Consider the following 26,219-nt stretch of genomic DNA (forward strand, 5'->3'; position numbering starts at 1 on the left):
CTTACATATTGCCACTAACAGTACCTTTGTACCTCTGCTATACTTCAAAGCACATTTTATTAGCATTTTATATTTTCAGGTTCTAGAAATATGCACACGTGTTTTTTTTTTTTAAAGGGAATAACAGTTTTAATCACTTTTTTTTTTTTTTAATTTTCCCCCCATAGCCCCAGTAGATAGTTGTATGTCATAGCTGCACATCCTTCTAGTTGCTGTATGTGGGACGCAGCCTCAGCATGGCTGGAGAAGCGGTGCGTCAGTGCACGCCCGGGATCCGAACCCGGGCCGCCAGCAGCGGAGCACGCGCACTTAACCGCTAAGCCACTGGGCCAGCCCTTTTAATCACTTTTTTTTTTTTTTATACGTGTTATTATCTTACTCTTTTCTTCACAGGACTTTTGTAAACAACTTCTGCACAATCAGCTGGAGGGTGAGGTATTGCTAATTTTACTGGATCCCAGGAGTAAGTGAATCCCCCAACCCCACCCCAGCATTGTGCCTGCAAGTTTTGATCCTCAAACACTATTCCTTTCTTTTCCTTTGTTATTACAGTTGGACTTCATGGCCATGGTCTATCAGACGTTGTATGTTTGAGACCAAGATTGAAGTAAAAAACAGAGGTGATGCTCTTTTATTTATGTGCTACCTGGAAAGAATTTAAATCACTTCACTTGAGGAGGAGGGGAGATAAAATCTGAAATTAGTAAGTGTTCCTGACAAAAGTCTAGGCAAGTTACTAGGAAATTAAACAGATTCCATTCAGCATCTAACCATTTAGGTAAGGTGATGCGCTTGGGGCCTGAGAGTAAGATACTATCACAATTACATGGTCATCAGTACCTTTGAAATTCAGATTAGGTCTGCTAATCAACAGAGACTATTTCAGCACTAAATCTAATAAATATTCCAAGCAGTGCAGAAAACCTCGCGTGTTTCATTGCTCATGCCACTGGCTGCAGCAGCCTCTGGTGAGCACATCTTGGCAAGATTCCAACTCCCTTCCCAAGCCCATTGTAGCAGTAAGACTTGGTAAAGGAGGTAGGGGATGAGGTGGGAAGGAGAAAAGAAAGATGAATTGTGAGGGTACATTTAATAATAACTAGGCCAGTTTATTTCTATTCTTTCAATGGAAAAATTTAATATTCTATGCTTTTTGGTCTTGACATTTCTAAAAGCCATTATCAGATTTTCTTTTCAGTATAAATTAACAAGTAAAAAATATTGGGTCTACTAGAATTACCATTTTCAGTGTTACTGAGATTTGCATTTACTATAATGGGGTATTGGGCACTGTGCCCATTAACTGTATACTAAATATTTCTGTGATTAACTGGTGCTCCATATTCAAATATACAAAAATGCAGTGGATCCTTATTATTCGTGGATTCCATATTTGTTAATTTGCCTACTCCCTAAAATTTACTTGTAACCTCAAAATCAATACTCTGGATACTTTGAGAACATGTGCAGAGCGGCAAAAAATGCGAATCACAATTTGAGTCACCTACACGCAGGCACAAGACGATGCTCTGCCTTCTTGTTTCCACTCTGATACTGTAAACAAGTGTTCTTTTCACAGTCTAATTAGTGCCACGTTTTTCTCATTTTTGTGCTTTTTGTTGGTGATTTCACCATTTAAAATGGCCCCCAAGTGTAGTGCTGAAGTGCTCTCTAGGGTTCCTAAGCATGAGAAGGCTGTACTGTGCCTTATGGAGAAAATAATGTGTGTTAGCTAGGCGTCCTTCAGGCATGAGTTCTAGTGCTGCTGGCCGTGAGTTCAACGTTATGATAAGAATATGTTAAATAAGGTGTTTTAAACAGAAACACACTTAAAACAAAGTTATGTATTGATGAGTTGATGAAAATGTTGTAACCAGAGGCTCACAAGAACCTAACTCTGTATTTGCTTTAGGAGCAAACCTTCTGTATTCCTAATCCAGTGTTCATGGTGACTTGATAGAACATAACTACCTGGATAACAAGAATTGACTGCCGATTATAGTGTACATGCATAGAAATTACTTTCACCAATAAGGACAGTTACAAAAAGTCAGCTATAAAGTTTGTCACTCTTTTGGACTGCCCTCTATAAAGGGGAAGCATGAGAGATGGATGAATTTCTATTCTAAGGGCAAATGCTTCTGGCTGCCAAAGTAACCTGTAAGATGTAAGAGATAGAGACAATCACATTCCCTCAATTAAAATTAAATTTATGCTTTGAAAACAATTATTATGCCAGAGAACATGACTCTAATCAGTAGGGTCATAAAAAGTAAGGGTAAGTCAGGAACATTCTGTAAAATATTCAGGGATGTCTTCTATAAAAATGTGTCCTGAAAACTGCAGGAAGCTGCCAAAAGAACGGAGAGAGGTCTTCACACCGAGCAGTGGTAACCAAGAGCCAGCCACTGAGAAATGCGTCTGTTTCACAGACACACCTACCCTTTAAAGGACAGTGTGGTCTCTTGCTTAGATGACAATCCAGGCTACAAAGATGCTTCGAGTTAAAAGAAAAATAGGGTTAAACTGGAAAACAGATTTATATTTTTAGAAATGACAAAGGTGTTTATTATTATGAAGTGTTTATTTACATCCTAAACCCTACAGCCTTGATGCATCTTAATTTTTTCTTCACTTTTCTTAATGAGGCAAATTATAGATTCAATCACCTGTACTTTCAGCAAGTAGTTCTTTATTGTATGTTGACATTAAGGACTCCTTTGTGTTTTCTCACTGTCTTTAGGACTCCTCCTCCTCTCACGTAGTAGGATGACAGGATGAAAGACAATGAAGAGGGTAATATACTCTGACGATGAGGCTGAATACCACACCCCCAGCATGATGAGAGACCTAGGTAGGAGAAAGAGCGTCTGTAGGCTTCTCTATGCCACACTAGGGATGGGGGTGGCTTCCAACCACTGTGACCTCCAATCAGTGGGGCTCACATTACCTATGTTATATGCCTTTTATGCTCTTTATTACATTTAATCTTCACAATAACTTTATGAGTCAAGTATTATTACCCACATTTGCCAGAAGAGGCAGGGAAGTTCTCTAAATGTTAGTTATCATTCTTCTCTTTTCAACTCTGTGCAGGATCCCCAAGGTGTACCTCCTGTGCACTCATGGACTTGGTACTCTCAGGTACTACGTGGTGCCCCCCTTTTCCTCTAGCTCAGGCTTGCTGAGATGGGATCCTGCTGCAAAGGGGCCTCTGTTCCTCATGAACTGGTCCCACTGCTGCACCTGCTCTAAGGCAAGGCCATGTTGAAAACGCTTGCCAGTCTGTTCAAGGCCATGGTTTCCTGTCACTGCAGAACCTACTGGATGGTAATCTGCCACCACAAGCTTTGACATACCCTCAAGTGTGGAAATTTGCCATCCCAGAGTTCTACAGATGTTTTACTGAAAAGCTCTTTCATAGAATCTCCTTAGCATTCAAGTGGGAGTTCAGGGGCCAGGCTGGGAGGATGATCTAAGTGACAGGCATTGTACATGGTAAAACTTGCCCATTCCTTAACATTGACCCTCTGCTCTGGGACCACACGTACACGCCTTTTTGCTCTCTTCTTAGGATGGCTTCTTCCAACATAGATTTAAGCAGAGGCCCTTGCTACAAATAGTTGAGATTTTAAATGCCTACCTTTAAAGACAGAGTCACTTTGGAATTGATAACATACTCCCCTTTTGCTCCTAAGTAAAAATTTTTATTACTATAAAAATGTTTCATGAATGCATATCACAACTATTACATTTAAAACAACTGCTCTGATAAACAGACCTTCCTGATCTTCTACCTGGTATGGTAAAAAGGCCCTAGAAGACTTGGATTCATTCCCGGCAGCCACGTAATCCTGGATAGTCACTTACTCTTTGGACTTCAGGTTCATTACCCACAAAATGAAGGAACAGTACCAAGTGACCTCCTTGGTCCCCTTTAGCTCATTTTGAGTCTATGGAATATTTAATATATTATGAGGAGGGCTCTTGAAGTGTCCAATCTATTCCCTTTAAAACCTGCTATGTGACTCCGAAAGTGCAATCTTATGCACTCGGCTCCCATCCATTGTGATCAGCACTATCTCCAAGCCATTGGAGGAGTGAGATGAAAGCAAAGAACTGGACTCAGAGAGTGGTGACGGAAGAGCTGAAAACTAAGAATGGGAGTGTGGAAGGAATTTGAGGAAATCCCAGATCGCTTGAGAAAGGGAGAACAAGGAGAGGGAGGAAAAAGGGAGAGAGTAAGAGAAGTAAGTGCCCACACCAGCATCACTGCTACTGTAAGCAGCTAGCATGTACGTGCTGCTTACCAGGCGCTAGCAGCACAGCGTGCTCACCACGTCACAAGCCTTCTATCAGGTAGAAAAGGCTGGTGAGGCTGAAGCATAAGGTACATAAGGAAGTGTAGGGAGTGATGAGCTTTTAGAAGACAGAACAAGTTTCTTATGTTCTAAAAACCATGAATATACGTATATAAATGTATGGGAAAAGAACACGACAAATATTCACCAAACAGCAGCTGCCTCTAGACAGGGAGAAAGAAGACTTTCACTTCACGGTAGATGTGGCAAAATGAGTTTCCTTTGCCCCCGGGAGTTGGCACATACAAAGGTTCACAAGAGGAGACATTCTCATAACAGGATCACATTCTGGAGATGCTAGCAGGGTGAGTTTGGCAATATAAAATGGCTGGTTATCTTCCAGCTAATCCATCCTGGTCCCCTTCCTGCTTCTGGGGAAACCAGAGAAGCATGAGCCTGGTATCCTGGCAGCCAGTCTGATGTTCTCTCTGCCAGGCCTGGCATAGCGTTGAGGGGCTGGACACCAAGTGCCAGTTCTGCCAAATGGGGCAAATTGCTCAAGTGCTGGAATCAAAGCAGTGCTTGCCTCGCATGCATGCCGCGTCACTAAGCAAATAGACCCCACATCCATTGTCACTTTCCAAGAAGAGCTGTCACCCCCGGCGGTAGCCCAGGGGCTGCCAGGCCCCTCAGCCCTTCCAGGAAGCGGGAAGAGGCAATACCAAAACAGAAAGCACTCCGCTCAGCTAGAGTGATAACAGCTGAACACCAGCTGCTTGCTTTTGTCTCTGGAGACACACTGTGGAAGACCCAGGGGAGAGGTAGAAACATAGGAAAAACTAATTTTAAAATGGAAGAGGCCTTGGAGGATGTCTAGTCATTTCCAAACTGGATTGAGCAGTCCAGGGGTTTCAAGGAGGTGCTATGCTTCAACTCTAAACCAGAGAGTTGCCTAGGAAGTCATTTGAAAAAAGGAGTCTAGGGATTCTGTGGCTAAAACAAGTTAAAAACACTGATAACTCCCTGTTTTGTTTTTGTTTTGAATATTGTTTTGCTGAGCCTCAATCATCATTGGAAATTAATAGAGCATAGATTTGTTTTTTTGAGGAAGATTGGCCCTCTGCTAACATCTGTTGCCAATCTTCCTCTTTTTCTTTTTTCTCCCCAAAGCCCTGGTACATAGTTATATATCATAGTTGTAGAGTTGTAGCTCTCCTATGTGGGATGCCGCCTCAGCATGGTTTTGATGAGTGGTGAGAAGGTCTGCGCCTAGGATCCGAACTGGTGAACCCCAGGCCACAGAAGGCTCGCAAAGGAATGCGCAAACTTAACTGTTATGCCACCGGGCGGCTCCAACTCTCTGTTTTTACAGATAAAGAAATTGAGACTCAGAGTGGACTATGGGGAGTGTGTCCTCAAAGAATTCACACCACATTAGACAGAGACACAAGAATCAACACCAAAAGGTGTGTATACCCACACATGCTACTTTATAATGGACACAGAAGAAAAATAAGACTTAAAAATCGTCTTGTAGGGTTGGCTTTGTCTTATCAATAACATTTTGTCTTGTATCATAACCACTCATGTCTTAGTTACTTGGGCTTTGGGTGAATTCTTCTGGTTCCATTGCATATCTGCTTCAAGTTTAACAATCATTAGAATAGACATAATAAGCAACTTTTGACTACTCAGGTATTATATAGAAAATATTTTTCTTTAGAAAATGGAAGGATGCAGTGGCGTGAAAAAAAATCAAAGTATGCCCTCAAGTTGCTACATTTTCTTCATTAAAAATTTGGTCCTGGGGCCGGCCTGGTGGTGTAGTGGTTAAGTTCACACAGTCTGCTTCAGCGGCCCAGGTTTTGCGGGTTCAGGATCCCGGGCACAGACCTACCATGCACTGCTCATCACACCATGCTGTGGCGGTGTCCCACATACAAAGTGGAGGAAAATGGGCACAGATGTTAGCTCAGGGCCAATCCTCCTCACACACACACACACAGACACACACACAAAATTTGTCCTAAGACTAATTTTTTTTTTAAATGCACACACACTAGCTACCCTTGTTCTTTTTTTTTATTTATTTATTTTTTCCCCCAAAGCCCCAGTAGATAGTCGTATGTCATAGCTGCACATCCTTCTAGTTGCTGTATGTGGGACGCGGCCTCAGCATGGCCTGAGAAGCGGTGCGTCAGTGCGCGCCCGGGATCCGAACCCGGGCCGCCAGCAGCAGAGCACACGCGCTTAACCGCTAAGCCATGGGTATGGCCCCTAAGACTAATTTTAACCTCAAAATTTAATTATTTTTTCTATATAAATACCACATATGATAAAATACCATTTTTTTTTGGTCTAGTAATTTGCCGAAGGGAAAGGTCTTGCATGGAAAAGGTTTGCAGATGTCTCGAGCCAATGAGCTAGCAGTTTAGAAGCTAATTTAGGTCATCTGAGTAATGTCTGACCAAAAATTTTCATCATGTTAATACTACTGACCTCATTTTATGATGCATTTATATGATGTATTGGTATTTATCCTAGTACTATCTCTAGCCTTTAGGAAATATAGACAACTTTTGGGTACTCTGCTATGAATTCCTGAAATTCAAAAGTGATCAGTACAAAATACTGATATTACAATAAAGTACCCAACTAATAACCTATTGAACTTCGAGTACCTGGGTTTGAATCCGTTTGCTCCCATGAGCTCCTTTCTGAATCATTTAAATTATTATGACACAAGTAAACTACTCCAAATTTGGAGGCTGTTTGCATCAGACCTTTTAAAAACCTTTCTGTCCCAGGAATATCAAAGCGGGTCATCTTTTTGCTATCTCTTTATCCATCAGTCCTATGTAATTAGTCTAGAAATAGAATCTCATACTATCAGGTCTTCTGCCCTTTTAAAGATGTTCTAGCACTTTCATAATATAAAATCAAGTTCTTTAATCAATTAAAATAGAGTTCAATTAAATGTTGGATTAAGCGAGCATCTTAATTACCTAAATTATCACTGATCATGGAATCTGGTAAAATTACCAATGAATCAAGTATAAGAGCTCTAATTTAAGATTATATTTGCCAATGATCAAACTGGAAGACTAAAGATGACAATTTTTTTTTGAAGAGTCTCATTATTTTTATTTTTATTATTCATCTAGTTTATTCTAAAATCTTTAACAGTGGTTCTCAAAGTATGATCCCGAGATCCCTGGGGTCCCCAAGACCCTTTCAGGAGTTTGGTTAGGTCAAAATTATTTTCATGATAATATTAAGACCTTAGTACCTTTTTCACCGTATTGATATAAAGGGGGGTAAAACCACTGGTGTCTTAGCACAAATCAAAGTAACAGCACCGAAGGCACTTGTGTTCACAGCATTCTTCACCATCACACACTCAAAGTACAACCAGTGCCACCTACACCGAATGTCCTTGATGACGCAGTAAATTTTCCTAGATGAAGATTTATTAATTTTAGTAAATCCTGCCCTTGAGTACATGCCTTTTTAATGTTCTCTTAGACAAAATGGGAAGCATGCATAAAGGACTTCTGCACATACTGAAGTATGATCATTGTCTCAAGGAAAAGCACCTGTGCAACTGAGTTGGGAGTTGAACTAGCCAATTTTTTCACAGAATGTCATTTTTACTTGAAAGACCCAATGGATAAACTATGGTCATTCAGACTTGGTTATCTGGCATTATCTCAAACATGAACGAAGGGAGCCTGTCACTTCAATGAAAACTGACATCATTGTTGCTGATAAAGCTTTCAAGCAAAACTTATATTTTGGAATTATGACAGTGTCCCAGGAGTTAAAGACTTTTCTGATGAGATTGATTGATAATATTAACAAATGTGGCTTTGTTGTTGTTATTGTATAATGAAATTGTCAATATTTGGAAGATCTGCATTACTCAGGAAACCAGTCTTTTCCAGGTGACCAACACAAGATGATACAACACCATGCAAGAGTAAAAGACCAGTCAAAGTGCAAGATAGACTAACAACAGAGTATTAAATGTTCATTTATATGGTCTCAGATTCTACATTGCAACTACTCTAAAAAAAACTACCACTTGCTGTGTTTTGGTGTAGTCTCAAAGAAGCATATCTACAATTATCTGAAAAATACTCCTTCCTTTTCCAATAACATATCTGTGAGAGGCCAGATTTTCTTCAGCTACTTCAACCAAAATAATATATGGACATAGACCAAATGCAGAAGTAGATATTAGAATCCAGCTATCTTCTATAGCCAGACATTAATAAATTGGTAAAAATCCAAGACAATTCCATTTTTACAGTACATTTTCTTTTGGAAAAATTTAGTTATTTTTCATAAAATATGTTATGTTAACATGTGACAGGTTTATTGTATTATTAATTGAATTAATCATTTAAAATGCTTTAATTTCAATATGGTAAAATTTGATAGATATATCCACATAAACAAAAGCTTGATAATTTGGGGCTCTCAATAATTTTTAAGCATGTAAAAGGGGCCTGAGGCCAAAAAGTTGAAGAACTGCTGGTCTATAGCATCTGAACAGGCCAAGTTGTTAAACAGGCATATTGTTATATGTTTTACCTTTACATAATTCATTCTGATGCTTGCTGATGTAAGTAAAATATCAGTTTCTTACAATGGTCCTGATAAGTACATTATACAATTATCTTCACAGGTTAATAATATAAGCATTATCAACATTTTTCTTGTTACTTAGCATAATTTTACCCCACAAGTATTAGTAATTTTCCTGATTAAAAAGGAAATGGAAATTAGGGATAATTCAGGAAGAGAATAGGCTGAATAACTTAGGATCAAGTTCAGACAAATATGCACCAAATTCTGAAAATGTCATCAATGGCCACCACTGACTGAAAGGTGGGACTAGATAAAAGGCAGGATTAGGTCTTTTTTTTTTTTAATATAGTGGAATAAAGGGTGGCTCCCTCCATTCCTCCTCCAGTATTTGTTACATTTAAAAAAAAGAGAGAGAGAGAGAGATATCCACATATCCATGAATGATTATTGTAATATCATTGATAATATTCAGATATTCTGCCATGATGTGGCCTGAGACCCATCACAGAGTCCTCTACTTCTAATAACTAACTTCACTTTTCCTAGGACTAGGTCTTCCTATGTATTTGGCTCATTCAATCTGTGCTTACTCTTCCCCACAATGCTATAAATCCCATCTCCGTTCTTTCCACTGTTACCCCCACCTGCTGGCCCAACATTACCGTGATTGACCTCTTAGAGCAGTGATTCCTAATCAGGGGAGATTTTGCCCTACAGGGGACACGTAGCAGAGTCTGGAGACAGTTTTGGTTGTCACGACCAGGGACGGGGAGGGTGTGTGTGTGTGTACTGCTGGCATCTAGTGGATAGATTCCAGAGATGCTGCTAAACATCCTACAATGCAGAGGACAGTCCCCATGACAAAGAATGTCAATAGTGCTGAGATTGAGAAACCCTGTTGTAGAGGCAGGAAAAAATTCTGCAATCATATGATATAAAGCCTTTTGCCTTTTACCTTTTTCTAACTTGCTCTGTTTTTCTCTTTAAAAAAGTCAGCGTACTGTAACGTACCCCCTTGGCCATTAGTTTAGCATCACTAACAAGGCAATCTGGTATAGAAGCCAGAATTTGAATCCCAGTGCCACCATCTTCTAGTTTTATGACCTTCAAGTTATCTGCTTCTCTGAGCCTCAGTTCCATCATCTAAAAATATAGTGGGGGCCGGCCCTGCGGCCTAGTGGTTAAACTTCTGCATGCTCTGCTTCGGTGGCCCGGGTTCCTGGGTTCGGATCCCTGGTGCAGACCTACATCCACTATGCAGGCATCCCACATAGAACGTAGACGAAGACTGGCACAGATGTTAGCTCAGGGCTAATCTTCCTCACCAAAAAAATATATATATATAGTGGAAAAAATATACATTGTTTGAGTATGGTTATAAGAATTGGAGATAGTGTGTTAAAGAACCCAGCACACTGCCAGAGACCTAGTAGGTGCTCAATAAACGGACAGTGATAGTACTGATCCTTACTGTCATTTACTGAGGACCCTCTGTCTTCATTAGCTGCTGCAACAGAGAAATAAGGGAATGAAACACCATCACAGTGACAGAGTTAATTATGTGGAAGTGGAAGACATGGCTTATGCCTCATTTAAAGTGACTGGCAAATATTTCCCAAAAACCATATAAACAAGTGTCAACAAATGCCCAAGGGCTGGCACCTGCCTTTCTGTGCCGTTCTGCATCTATGGCAGGTGTCCCGTAGCACACCCTTAATTCCAGCTCTTCCTCTCCCCAGCCCCCATGCCTGGCATACAACTGTGGAGAAAGAGACGAATGCATAATGACAGAAGACAGAAGGTCAAAAACCAGCCAAACCCCCTAATCTAGGTTGTTTCATTGTCTGCTTAGAAAATAAAACTCTTCTTTGTTGGATTTAAATAAGAATACCTGATGGTACTTTCCTAATAAGTTGTGCTTCACATAGACTTCAACAAAAGCTTCTAGGACAGAGTTTTTGTCTTCCTTCAATGCCTCTTTCCCACTCTCTCTCATTCAAAGAAACCAGCCTTAAAATCTTCCTAGGCTGGGACCCGCGCCAGCAGGCCTGCAGCTGAGCACTTTTCAGCTCTGGGCTCTGGAGGGAGCTCCTGCCTCACAAAAGAGAAAACCAGCAGTTGGTCCTTTACACTCTCTTTCACTGAAGATTTTACAACTCTTTCCTTTAAAGTGACAGTTGTGCATCTCCAGGGTCTTATGAGCATGTAGTTTAGATTCTCAAATCTTCCTCTAGAGCCCTTTATCCTGGTTTTTGATTTGCTCACTGGGACTTGCTGTTCCGGAGAATAGGTGGCTATTATTCTTTGGATTAAAATGGCAGTGCTCATTCTAAAATAAGTTACTAGGTTATTAAAAATGTGATTTTTCCTCCTACACATTAACTTTATTTTGGAGAGTGGAATCTCCCTCAGGATTCCGTGAAGAGGAAAGCAAAACTATGGGCCATTTCCCAGTGATATGCTAAAAGATATTATTGAATTTAAACTATATTTTTATATAATTTTAACTCACGTGATTAGCTTGGCCTCTACTTTTTAGCACGTTCACCTTATATGCTGCAAGAATGATGATAGTATTCATGATATACTAAGTGCATTTTTTACACATTCGGCTTCAAGTGAGCAAAGATAATTAACTTATAAGTGCATTCAAGAAGTTGTACAACAAATTATTCCTATTACTACTTGCACAATCCTGGAACACACAAAAAAATGGGTGCTGATGCTCCTGCTTCATAGCTCTCTCCAAGAACTTGCTTTTACCCTGGGGGAGCTGTCAAATCGCCCCATAGACTGAGGCGCGGATGTCAGCTTGAACCTCAATCTGAGAGAGGAAGGCAGGCTTTGACCTGGTTCAATCACTGTTAAAGATTGTTTTCCCCCCACCGCCATCCTACTTTTTGCTTCTCTCCTACACCAGTCCTTTTACCAGATATCCCAGAGGTAAAGATCTACACGTGTACATGTGAAAGGGGGGAGGCTGTCATCTTTGGTTTTTACAGCCCATCACAGCAGTAGCAGGACCTGGCTCTAAACTGGTCAGAGTTTCTCTTGAGTGTGTGGCCCAATGGGAGGACTCACTCACCGAGCACTGTCTATCTCGTAGAATGGTTGCTGTGCTTCTGGGATAAATGGAGGGGAAGGGGTTCTTCTTTTCCTTAAATGTTGGTGTATGCTTGGTGTAACAGCTAACCAGTTTCATGTAAGTCATTCATCTTAAATGCGAGAAACACCTTATGACTCTGCAGTCACGCTATGGTCCCATGTCCCGCAGTTTGGCTTTGACTACCCTAAGGCGCAATATAGGCACTTCTGCTACAAGGCCATATATATACGTATATATTTTTTCCTGGTAAACCTTTGTTTTGCAAAATCATGCATTAAAAAAAAAAATAGTGCTTAAGGGAAAAACAGGGATAGGACCAGAACATTCAAAACTTAGAGAACTTTGGGACCTGAGCCCTAAGGAAAATAAAATTAATCAGCACAGTTGAAATTGCCACTGGCATTCCCACTTTGCATCACAGTCCATCCTTTGCACCCAGGGGCTTGTGTTTTCCTTCGGTAGGTCCTTGGAGGCATTCAGTTCTAATACAGAGCAACGCTCCCAAAATTAAAAGTATGATCCAGAGACAGCCTTCTTCATCAACTTCCTCTCAGCTTCTTTGGATGCACTGGCAGCTTCCCCAGACAGCCTGACACAGTGACAAGTGTAATGCATCTTGAAGCCACTAAACCTCGCATTTCTTGCACTAAAGACAAATACTCCTGCAGGATTGTCAGCTTTTTTCTTCAGGTCTTCATAAATATACTGTTATGGTGGTCACTTTAACTGTGAGGAAACTTACCCTTGATCACTTCCGAACATTAACGTGCAGGAGGAAATCTAAGAACCCCTAGGACTTCCACACTGAACTGACACCATTTCCCTGTTTACCAAACACACACGAGCCAGTATGCACTAAGGAAACACACACGGGAGGAACAAGCTCTATCTAATGGTCCTGGCTGCATCTACTGGTCTGAGCTGCTAGACCACCAAACCTGCTAGATCACCAGAGGGTCATGCCAACCCTCTGAGGGAAGGGGTTTGTGCTCTTTCATCCACATTGCACTGTGGCATGTCTAGTTCTACTGACAAAGGCTCTCTTTGGTGAGGAACTGATAACCTTTTAGAGGAGGACAATGACTAAACACTTTGGAGCTCTTAGCTCCAAAACTGAGACGCTCCAGTAGGAGACACTACAACATACGTCCCTTAATCTCCATGCCAGTACTCCCAATGGGTGGGAAACTTATCCTGAAGAGAAAAAAAGAGTCAAAAAAGCATCAAGATTTTCCTGAAATTGTCTGTCATTGGGGTGGGATGTTATGGGATATCTAGTGGTGCCTCCATAAATATTTTTTTAACTAGCCTCCAGGGAACTTATTCTAAATTCCTGTTTGGGGGCAGCGGGCTGTGAAAATACCAAAACAAGCAACCTGCATTTATAACTTTTTATCAGACACACCTTGTATTTTTGTAACATTGGTGTGGAGGTGAGGGGAGAGGATGAAGGAAGGAAAAAAGAAGCTAAGTCCCTTTTTAATAGAGCAACTTGGAAAATGACTAGGGAGTGGGAAGGACCTAATCAACCAAATGAGGTCTTGGCAGTAGAACATTTGCACTAAGGGAAGTCAGCCATTCTAGAATGCTGTCAAGGACAGAAGGGGATTCAAGATCGCTGCTACTCTGCTAATGGTGGCTTAGAGCAACAAATTACCTCTATTTCCAGTTTTTGTAGGCTCACTCTGCGAATGTGGTACCCCTCTAAACTGCTGTGGAAACTGGAGTGACATAAGTTACCCCCTGATCTCTATAATAATTACAATTTGGCTAAATACATCTCCTATTGTAAGCCAAGACATTAAACAAAAATCAGCTCTGCCACCATAACTGAGAAAATTCCAAGTGCAGTGCATGTATGTGTGTTTGTGTCTATATGTGTGTGTTTAGAAGAGAAAGAAGAAAAGAAAGTAGCCTCAGAACACCATTTTTAAAGCTAATGCGGAAAACCTCTGAACTCACAAAAAGTAGCTTCCAAGAGTAAAAATTTTCAGGCCAGTTAGAAAGTAATACTTTTTGGACATAAAAGAAGCAAGATGTCCGTCATGGGTCATCTGAAACCAATTTGAAATGTGCTTCCTACAGATTAGATCTAAGGCTGCCAAATTGTAGTTTGAAAAATGAGACATATTTTGGGCAATCTATGAAAGAAAAGGATCGTTGTGTTAATAATTGTGATTAGTGTTATTTGGATGGGTAATATAGAACCACCATATATTCTGATAATAGAAGCTGGGACAAAGCACTGAGATTCATATGCATATATGTGACTCACATATATATGTGTGTATAAGATTTATATACTATTCTGATAATTTGTTTTAACCTCTTACGAGAGGCTCCTCAGAGTTTCAGTTAGCTGTAACTGAAACCCATGGCTCATGACATGTAGAAACTGATATTAAAAAAGAAATGTATAGCATTTTAACTAAACCAATGTTTTGAAAATAGCATTTATTCTATAAATTACAGCACTATATTTTAAATAGAGGTATCAAAGAGAGCCTTTAACATGGATAGAGAAAGAAAAAAGCTCACAGCTACAATTCACCTTAAATAAAATTAGACTATAAAAATCAGTTTTTTGGAATCAGGTAAGAAGAGAATGATCTGGTGTATAAGGCATGCGTGTAAATGTAAAATATCTTTTTTAAAAACACCTCAATTTCCCACAGACAAGCTTAAGAAAGTCATTAACAATTAATCATATTAACATTTGCATAGCTCTTAGAATTTTTGAAGCACTTTAATGTCTATTATTTCACTTTGTAAATGCAACTAAGATAGCTTTCTACAAAACAGAAATGCAATAGATGCATAGGTAGGAGAAAAGGTTAAATATCAGAAGTGGATTAATTTGCTCAACAAGTCAAAATATTTAATTCATTTGTTCGGTACAAAATAGCTTGGATTGTATACCTCTGCCTTCTTGGACTGAAAAAGGGCAAGAATAATTTCCATGTATTTGCATCAGCAGTTAGTTCACAGAAAAGGAAATAAACTTTATTAGAAGAAAATAACATATTCCCAAATAGAACTTTCCACCTCTTCCCACAAACAGGCTCCTCATCTTGACAGGCTCTGCGTGAATTCACCTAGAGCCAGGGAGCAAACTGGTGTAGGGAACCGAGCTTCGGGCAGAGCAGCTTGTTCAATTCCAACCACCTGTATTTCTGTTAAGGGCGCCATTCTTCTTTGTGTTACTGTGCTTCAAAGCCTTGGATTTATCTTTGATTCCTCCTTCCACTGGATCAGCTGCCAAGGCCTAGTGATTCTAACTCTTGTTCTTTTACACTGTGTCTCCTTTTTCTGGTTCTGTAACCTTCACTGCAGTTCCTACTCTAATCCTACTAACACCTCTACTGATCTGATATTCCTAAAGTTCTCTTTATAAACCTTCAGTAGGTCCTCCCTGACTACCAAATTGAATACAGACTTTGTGAATGGCATTGTGGTCTTCCAAACATGACTCTACCTACCCTACCAGCTTTGTTTCTCTACATACACTTCCTGATCCACGTAACCTATACCACTTGCTTCCCTCCTAGTCAGTGCCTAGCTTCATGTCTTCTACACTTGCAACCTCTTCCCAGAGAAACCCTCCTCATCCTTCACGGTGTGTTTCTAGTGTCCCCTTCATGAATCCTTTGCTGACTCCCCTGTAAACTGGGCATGGCCTCTCTTCTGAACCATGTCATTTTGCTCACACCTTTCCTATGGCTCTTATATTATGCTGTTCTTTCCCTTCTCTCCAGGGGCAGATGGGGAGCTCTTGAAGGCAGGGACTATATTTTCTCATTGCTGTATCCTCTAATGGGCTAGCACAGTGCCTTGCTTATTGGATACACTCAATATCTGAGGAACTGTGAAGAAAATCATATTTTTTGTTATAGAAAATAAGTGTGAAGGCAGGTGAAGTCATTCTTGGCTCAAATCTTTAAAAAAGATGTAGGCTTCAAGTTCACTCAAAATACTGTTACTCACTCTTTTAACAAGCAATCAACAGCCAGCAAATTACTCAGCCAGTAAATGTAATTCAAAGCTGTAACATACATAAGTATGAGTCATGCTGGCAGCTGGGCAGTTCTGTCCTGCATCTAAGGTACAGACTATGGAACAGCCACAACAACGAACAAGTTAACCACAGTGCCAGATGTGATAGCTGGACAAACTGCCCAAAGCTTGGTTTCCTGGCTTGGCAGGTGGCTCCTTTATATGTCTGACAGAGGCAGGAGAACAAGGCTGATAAGGCCTATACTCTAAAACTACAGAAAGTCAGCAACACCAAGCCAGTCTCTGATGGGCTCTGTGCAGCACATTCTCCATGAGGGATGAGCATGAGGGAGGGTGTATGTGTGTGATATGGATGTATGGAATGTTGTCAATATGTTACCAATAAAAGCAGAAAAGTACTAATATGCATGTTAGATAATATGCAAAACTTAGGGGTATTTTATTTGTTGTTGGCCTTTTTATTTTAAAGAAAATTCTTAAGACTGTCTCTATACTAATTTATGAATAACTCTACTTAAAAATTTTTTATTACTTTACATTGAATTTTAAGTGTTAAAGAGGAATAAAGCCTATCTCACTTTTTTTTTTTAAAGTGTGAGAAAAAAATCAAGTTTAAAAAACAATCTGGAAAGGAGTTCGGAAGATGGCAGCATAGGAGGACCATGAACTCACCTCCTTCCACGGACACAACAAATCTACAACTACCTGTGGAACAATTTCCTCTGAGAGAGATCTGGAAACTAGATAAAAAGAACTGCCACAATGAGAGACAACACTGACTGGGGTGTAAGAGGCAGAAATACAGCTGTGTTGAGGGAAAAACCACACCCTAGCCGTGGCACTTCACAGCCGAGAGTGATCTCAAAGGTATGGAGATTTTCCCAGAGAAGTAGGGGATCTCAACTCCAGAGTGGGCATCCTGGCCCTTGGATTCAGCACAACCAAGGCAAGATCCCATAATATCTGGCTTTGCTGGCTTTGAAAACTAACAGGGAATACTCTCAGGAAAGCTACAGAACTTCAGAGAAAGAAAAACCTGCTCTTAAAGGGGCCACACACAGATTCACCTGATTCAGAAACCAGCACAAAAACACCAGATAGAGAAAGGCATAGTCCATTGGTAAAAGAGACTCACTAAGCTCAAACTGCATCTCGGAGAGGCACGAAGCAGCTTGACACAACCCCCCAGGGACTGAGACACTGACGTTGGCCATTACTGTGACTTAGTTCAGTCATTCTGACACAGACGCTGGCAGCAGCCATTGGATTCCTTCCTCTAGCCCATTGGTACAGGGATCTGTCCTGCCCACTAGAGCTCAGGAGGTAATCAAGGGCAGCCAGGGCAGGCAGTCTGGCCCAGGGACTGGCCCTACCCACCAGCAAGCCCATGGTGAACTTGTGGGCCTGCGTAGCCAGGGCATGCATGCAGACCTGTGTTGGCAGGATGTGAGGGTCCATGAGTGGTGGGGCATATGAGACTGCAGCAGACTTGTGCAGCTGGCCATCACAAACGGCCACACTGGGGATCTTCCCTGCCTTCCAACGCCTGAAACAACTGCACACTGATGTGCCTGGAGCTGGCTCTGCCCATCTGTGCTCCTGAGGCAGCTCTGTACTGCAGGCCAGCAGAGCCAGACCTAGCCAGAGGCCTACTTCGCCCAAGAGAGAGCCGGCAACAGCAAGGTCCTGCAGGGAGCCACACTGGAACTGCATGCAGCAACTGTGAGCCCCTGAGCCTAGCAACCAGCCAAACTGGGGGCCTGACTCACTTAACAGCAAAACAGCAGCACTTGTGTGCTATCAGACCTTGCAGCCAGCCATTCCAGGGCTTGCTCTGCCCAATAAAGTGACTAAAGTGACCACAGCAGCCAAACGTGACAGAGTCTTACAATCAGCTGGCCCAGGAGCCAGCAAAGCCTAACTGTGCGCCCACAGCAATAGCAACCCCGCCACAACAGAAAGGCACACGCAGCTCACACAGGGGACACTCCTGGAGCATCTGGCATGGGTGATGAGAGGGTTACAAGCTTCTGGGCACTATAAGGCATCTCTTATAAGGCGACATTTCCAAGATCAGGAGACATAGCTGATCTACTAATACATAGATATAAGCATAGAGAAGTAGGCAAAATGAGGAGACAAAGGAATATGTTCCAAATAAGGGAACAGGACAAATCCTCAAAAGAAGAACTAAATGAAACAGAGATAAACAATCTACCACATAAAGGGTGCAAACTAATAATCATAAGAATGCTCACTGAACTGGAGAGAAGAACAGATGAACACAGTAAGGACTACAACAAAGAATTAGAAAATGTAAAAAGAACCAATCAGAGCTGAAGAATACAATAACAGAAATAAAAAATTCACTAGAGGGAATCACTAGCAAAGTAGATGACATAGAAGAATGGAATTTATTTTTTTTAATTAATTAATTAATTAATTTATTTATTTATTTTTAATTTTTATTTATTTATTTATTTTCCCCAAAGCCCCAGTAGATAGTTGTATGTCATAGTTGCACAGCCTTCTAGTTGCTGTATGTGGGACGCAGCCTCAGCATGGCCGGAGAAGCAGTGCGTCGGTGCGCGCCGGGGATCCGAACCCGGGCCACCAGCAGTGGAGCGCGCGCACTTAACCGCTAAGCCACGGGGCCGGCCCAGAAGAATGGAATTTAAAAGAATGAAGACAGTCTAAGGGACCTCTGGGACAACATCAAGCATACTAACATCTGTATTATAGGTGTCCCAGAAGGAGAAGAGACAGACAGAGGGGCAGAGAACTTATTTGGAGAAATAAGAGCCGAAAACTTCCCTAATCTGGGAAGGAAACAGACATCCACATACTGGAAGCACAGAGAGTACCAAACAAGATGAAATCAAAGAGGCCCACACTCAAGACACATTATAATTAAAATGTCAAGAATTAAAGATAAAGAGAGAATCCTAAAAGCTGCAAAAGAAAAGCAACAAGTTGTGTACAAATGAAACCCCATAAGGTTATCAGCTGACTTCTCAGCAGAAACCTTACAGACTAAAAGGGAGTGGCTCAATATATTCAATGTGCTGAAAGGAAAAAACTACAGCCAAGAATACTCTCCCCAGCCAGGTTATCATTCAGAATGGAAGGAGAAAGAAAGAGTTTTCCAGACAAGCCAAAACTAAAGGAGTTCATTACCAGTAAACTGGTCTTATAAGAAATGTTAAAGGGACTTCTTTAAGTGACAAAGAAAATACCACAAATAGGAATAAGAATATTATCAAAGGAAAAAATATCACTGTTAAAGGCAATTATACAGGAAAGGTAGTGGATCAACCACCTATAAAGCTAGTATGAAGGTCAAAAGACAAAAGTACTAAAGTCATCTATTTCCTTGACAAGAGCTTAAGGGATACACAAACTAAAAGAGGTAAAATATGATATTGAAAACATAAAATGAGTGTATGGGGGGAGTACAAGAGTATGGCTTTTAGTAAGAGGTCAAATTTAAGACAATATCAATTTAATATAGATTGCTATTTTACATAGGTTATTATATATGAACCTCAGGGTAACCAGAAACCAAAAATCTACAATGAATACACAAAAAATAAAGAGAAAGGAACCCAAACAAAACACTAAAGAAAGCTATCAAATCACAAGGGAAGAGAGCAAGAGAAGAAGAAAGGGACAGAGAAGAACTACAAAAACACTCAGAAAAGAAGTAACAAAATGGCAGTAAGTACACAGTTATCAATAGCTACTTTAAATGTCAATGGACTAAATGTTCCCATCAATAGACATAGAGTGGCTGACTGGATAAAAAAACAAGACCCGTATATATGCTGCACACAAGAGACATACTTCAGACTTAAAGACACTCACAAACTGAAAGCAAAGGGATGAAAAAAGATACTCCGTGCAAATAGCAATGAAAAGAAAGCTGGGATAGCAATACTTATATCAGACAAAATAGACTTTAAAACAAAAACTGTAACAAGAGAAAAAGAAGGGCATTACGTAATGATAAAGGGAACAATCCAACAAGAGGACAAAACACTTGTACATATCTATGCACTCAACATAGGAGCACCTAAATACACAAAAAAATTATTAATAGACATAAAAGGAGAAATAGCAACACAGTAACAGTAGGGAACTTTAACACTCCACTTACATCAATGGATAGATCATCCAAACAGAAGATCAATAAGGAAACACTGGCCTTAAATGACACATTAGACCAGATGGACTTAGTAGATATATACAGAACATTCCACTGAAAAACTGCAGAATACACCTTCCTTTCGAATGCATATGGAACATTCTCCAAGAAACATCATATATTAGGCCATAAAACAAGTCTCAAATTTAAGAAGATTGAAATAATACTGAGCATCTTTTCTGACCACAACAGTAAGAAAATAGAAATCAACTACAAAAAGAAAATTGGAAAAGCCACAAATATGTGGAGATTAAACAAAATGCTACTTAACAACCATTGAGTGAATGAAAAAATCAAAGGAGGGATCAAAAAATACCTGGAGACAACTGAAAAGGGAAATACAACATACCAAAATTTATGGGATATGGCAAAAGTGGTACTAAAAAGGAATTTTATAGCAATACAGGCCTACCTCAACAAACAAGAAAAATCTCCAATAAACAATCTAACTATACACCTAAAGGAACTAGAAAATGGAAGAAAAAATGAAGCCCAAAATCAGTAGAAGGAAGGAAACAATAAAAATCAGAGCAGAAATAAATGAAATAGAGACTAAAAAAAATCAATGAAACTAAGAGCTGGTTCTTTGAAAAGATAAACAAAACTGACAAACCTTTAGCTAGACTCACTAAGGGAAAAAGACAGAAGGCTCAAACAAATAAAATCAGAAATGAAAGGTGAGAAATTACTACAGACACCATAGAAATACAAAGGATTTACGAGACTACTATGAAAAGCTATACGCCAACAAATTGGATAATCCAGAAGAAATGGATAAATTCTTAAAATCATACAACCTTCCAAAACTGAATCAAGAAAAAATACAGAATCTGAATAGACTGATCACTAATAAGGAGATTGAAACAATAATCAAAAACCTTCCCAAAAACAGAAGTCCAGGACCAGATGGCTTCCCTGGTGAATTCTACCAAACATTCAAAGAAGATTTAACACCTGTCCTTCTCAAACTCTTCCAAAAAACTGAAGAGGAGGGGATGCTTCCTAACTCATTCTACAAGGCCAACATTACCCTGATACCAAAACCAGACAAGAACAACACAAAAAAAGAAAATTACAGGCCAATATCCCTGATGAACACAGATGCAAAAATCCTCAACAAAATACTAGCAAATTGAATAAAACAATACATTAAAAGCATTATACACCATAATCAAGTGGAATTTATTCCAGAGATGCAAGGATGGTTCAACATCCGCAAATCAATCAATGTGATATACCACATTAACAAAATGAAGAATAAAAATCACATGATCATCTCAAGAGACTCACAGAAAGCAATCAACAAGATACAGCATCGACTCATGATTAAAAATTCTGAATAAAATGGGTATAGAAGGAATGTATCTCAACATAATAAACATCATATATGACAAACCCAGAGCTAATATCATACTCAATGGTGAAAAACTGAAAACTATCCCTCTAAGAACTGGAACAAGACAAAGATGCCCACTTTCGCCACTCTTATTTAATGTAGTATTGGAATTCCTAGCCAGACCAATCACAAAAGAAAGAAAAGGGATCCAAATTGGAAAGGAAGAAGTGAAACTGTCACTATCTGCAGATGACATGATGTTATATATAGAAAATTCTACAGAATCCACCAAAAAACAATTAGCAATAATAAACGAATACAGTCAATTTGAAGGCTACAAAATCAACATACAAAAATCAATTGCATTTCTGTACAGTAACAACGAAATAGCAGAAAGAGAAATCAAGAATACAAGCCCACTTATATTGCAACAAAAAGAATAAAATACCTAGGAATGAATTTAACCAAAGAGGTGAAAGACCTGTACACTGGAAACATTAAAACGTTGAAAGAAATTGAAGAAGACACAAAGAAACAGAAAGACGTTCCGTGCTCACGAATTGGAAGAATTAACGGAAGAATTAACGTTAGTTAAAATGTCCATACTTCCTAAAGCAATCTACAGAATCAATGCAATCTCTACCAAAGTCCCAATAGACGTTTTTCACAGAAAGAGAACAAAGAATCCTAAAATTTATGTGGAACAACAAAAGACCTCGAATAGCCAAAGCAATCCTGAGAAAAAATAACAAACCCGGAGGTATCACATTCCCTGATTTCAAAATATACTGTAAAGCTACAGTAATCAAAACAGCATGGTACTGGCACAAAAAGAGACACACAGATCAATGGAACAGAATCGAGAGCCCAGAAATAAACCCACACATCTATGATCAGCTAATTTTTGACAAAAGAGCCAGAAACATACAGTGGAGAAAGGAAAGTCTCTTCAATAAACGGTGCTGGGAAAACCGGAAAGTAGCCCATTATCTTACACCATATACAAAAATTAACTCAAAATGGATAAAAAACTTGAATGTAAGATCTGAAACCATAAAACTTCCAGAAGAAAACAGAGTATACTCTTCGACATTGGTCTTAGTATCTTTTTGAATACCATATCTCCTCAGGCAAGGGAAACAAAAGAAAAAATTAACAATTGGGACTACATCATACTAAAAAGCTTCTGCACAGCAAAGGAAACCATCAACAAAATGAAAGACAACCTAATAACTGGGAGAAGATATCTGCAAATCATATATCCAACAAGGGGTTAATATCCAAAACATATAAACAACCCAATTAAAAAATGGGCAGAGGATCTGAAAAGACATTTTTCCAAAGAAGATACACAGATGGCCAACAGGCACATGAAAAGATGTTCAACATCAGTAATTATTATGGAAATGCAAATCAAAACTACAATGAGATATCACCTCACATCTGTCAGAATGGCTATTATTAAAAGACAAGAAATAAGTGTTAGAGAAGATGTGGAGAGAAGGGAACCCTTGTACACTGCTGGTAGGAATGTAAACTGGTACAGCTACTATGGAAAACGGTATGGAGATTCCTCAAAAAATTAAGAATAGAACTACCATATGATCCAGCTATTCCACTTCTAAGTACTTATCCAAAGAACACAAAAACACTAATTCAAAAAGATATATGCACCTTTATGTTCATTGCAGCATTATTCACAATAGCAAAGACTTGGAAATAACCTAAGTGCCCATCATTACATGAACGGATAAAGACAATGTGGTATATACATAAAATGGAATACTACTCAGCCATAAAAAAGATAAAATCTCTCATTTTTGTGACATCATGGGTAGACCTCAAATGTATTATGCTAAGCAAAATAAGTCAGACGGAGAAAGTCAAATATTGTATGATTTTGCTCATAAGTGGAAGACAAAAACAACAACAAGAAAGAAACACACAGATGTAGAAATTAGACTGGTGGTTACCAGAGGGGAAGAGGGGAGGGGGGAGGGCGAAAGGGGTGATAGGGCACATGTATACGGTGATAGACGGTAATTAGTCTTTGGGTGGTGAACATGATGTACTCTACACAGAAATCAAAATATAACGCTGTACACCTGAAATTTATATCATGTTATAAACCAATGTCACCTCAATAAAAGAAATAAAAATAAATAATCTAGATTCAGTTTTAAAAAGTTTCTGGAGATTATTACTTTGAGTATTTTGAAATATTAAAAAAAAAGTTTTCTCACTAGCATAGAATTTCAAAGAAGGGCTTAGGAGCATTTGCTAAGATAGCCTTGGGTTCTTGTATTTGATTGGAGACAATACTTACAAGAATGATACACAAAAACATGCAACAATCCTATTTCTACGTACTGTTCCAGTTGTGCAAGAGAAAAGAACATGGGGAATGATTAGCCTATGCAAGGCATGGAAGAAGGAAGGAAGATAAGAGGAAAGAAAAGAAGGAAGGAGGGATGCAATGAGGGAAGAAAAGAAGGGAAGGAAAGAAGGGAGGAAGAGAGAGAAGGACGGAGGGAGGGAGGAGGGAAGGAAAAAAGAAAATTGCAGAAGAGCAAGGAGAACTCAGAGAGATAAGAGGTTCAGATGGCAATCAGTGTGTCTAAAATGATCAAAGGAGAGATGAAGGTTTTGCCATCATGGAAGGTACAAGCAGAAGCAAGATGATGTAGACAAAGCAGTGTGTGACATTTACATTTTCCAAAAAGCAACAGAGGACATCAACGTTAAATGGTAACTGAAAACATTCAAATTTGACAGGAAGGTATGTGACCTGAAAAAAGTGCCACAGCAATAAAAACAGCCAATGATATTTAAGTTTCTAACTACCAGGCCTGTGATAAAAGACTTTTAATCTATTTTGTCACTTAATTATGATGCCAATCCCGAGAGAGAGGTATTGTTAGACCCACTTTAGGGATTGGATAACTGAGGGTTAGAGAGGATAAGTAACTGGTCTAAAATCTCATGTCTGGTGATGGAGCCAAGATTTCAACCCTGACAGACTTCATTCATTCATTCACTCATTCTCTCAACAGAATTTACGAAGTGGGTACCACCAAGCTCCTAGGTGTCAGTCACTGGAAGTAGCTGGTGAAGAAAACAGACATATTCCTTGCTCTCAGGACCTTATAGTCTAGTAAGAAAGACAGTCAATAAACACCTAAATAAACCAATATCTAATTATAAAATTTAATAAATACTATGAACAAAATGGTCAGAGAGCAGTAATAAAAAATAAAGCAGGACATTACCAAATTAGACAGCATGGTTAGAGAGGTTCGACTGAGACCTAAAGGATGGGAAGGAGCCAGCCAAAAGAGGAAGGGAAAAAGCATTCATGGAGCGGGGAGGAGCACATGCAAAGGAACCAAGAGAAGGCCGACATGTCTAGCACTGTGGGCGAGGAGTACAGTAGGAAGAGGAGGCTGGCCAGGGGGGGATGAGTCACAGCATGGGACTGCTGCTGGTTAGGAGTTTGAGTTTTATTTTAAGTGCATTGGGAAGGCAAAGAATGGCCATTTTAGACAGGCTAGAATTGTTTGGTTCAAACACCACACTAGCTTCTGTGTGAATAAGGTAGGAGGCAAGAGTAGAAATGGAGAGACCAGGAAGGAGGCTCTTGCAGGATTCCAAGAGATGACAGTGGCTTGGACTTGGGTGGTGGCAGTGGAGATGAAAGAATGGACCTCAGAAATAATGTGAGACATATTTTGGTGGTAGAAACAAGAGGCCTTGCAGACAGAATGGACGTGAGGGGTGAAGGAGAGGGAGGCACAGAGGATGACTCTAGTCCAGTGCACTGCTCTGTCTTGTATGTCATTTGATATTCTTGGCATATTTCTTATATTGAAAAGTGAGCTAGATTTGTATTGGTATTTTAAATGGCATATCTTTTATAAATAGTTCATGTGCTAAAATCTCAGTTTCTACACTAAGCTCACCCCCGATGGTCACACTGCACTGAGGCATATCGTCCAGGAAGAGACACCCTTTTAAATAAAATACAAGACACCCAGTTAAATGTGGATTTCAGATAAACAACAATTTTTTTAAAGTACGAGTATGTCCCATACACTATTTGGCATACTTATACTTTTTCGTTGCTTATCTGAAATCCAAATTTAACTGAGCATCCCCTATTTTTATTTGCTACATCTGGCAACCCAAGTCTCTACTTTGATTAGGAATAAATTGCTCCAAGAGTCTTCCTTCACAGTCCCTTGAGATGCTCTAACTCCTCTGTATGAGAGGTTGTGTCTCTCACCACCATGGTTCTATGCTTCTACTCCTACTTTCTTTGCATATTTCATTCACCCGCTCTCACTCTTACCAATAAATATATGAATGTCCAAAGCCTACTGAGTAGCACTGTATTAGGCATGGAATTTTACTTAGTGGCCATAAAGAATGGTGCTGTGTGTGTTCAGGGGGTGGTGGTGTGTGTGCATGTGCTGTGTTAACCTTTTAAAATGAAGATTATGTTAATTATACATCATCAAGAACACATTTTGAGAGTTTTCTAATAGCAGTAAATTAAATTTGCATCCACATTAAGGAAAGCTATTTAGATCCTATAGGAGTAGAACTGGCTATTGAATAAACTGAAAGAGAAAAGCTTTGAGTTCATTCAATAATTGCCGTCTATCA

General features: G+C 39.7%; 1 protein-coding gene across 4 annotated transcripts in view; it reads right to left on the reverse strand.

Moving 5' to 3' along the window:
* The window catches only part of GALNT7 (polypeptide N-acetylgalactosaminyltransferase 7), a 144,301-nt gene that overhangs the window by 42,233 nt on the left and 75,849 nt on the right, over positions 1 to 26,219 (reverse strand). The window lies entirely within an intron of this gene.

Source organism: Ceratotherium simum, chromosome 12 (genome assembly GCF_057802395.1).
Source record: "Ceratotherium simum simum isolate JZ-2026a chromosome 12, ASM5780239v1, whole genome shotgun sequence".
Lineage (NCBI taxonomy): Eukaryota > Metazoa > Chordata > Mammalia > Perissodactyla > Rhinocerotidae > Ceratotherium > Ceratotherium simum.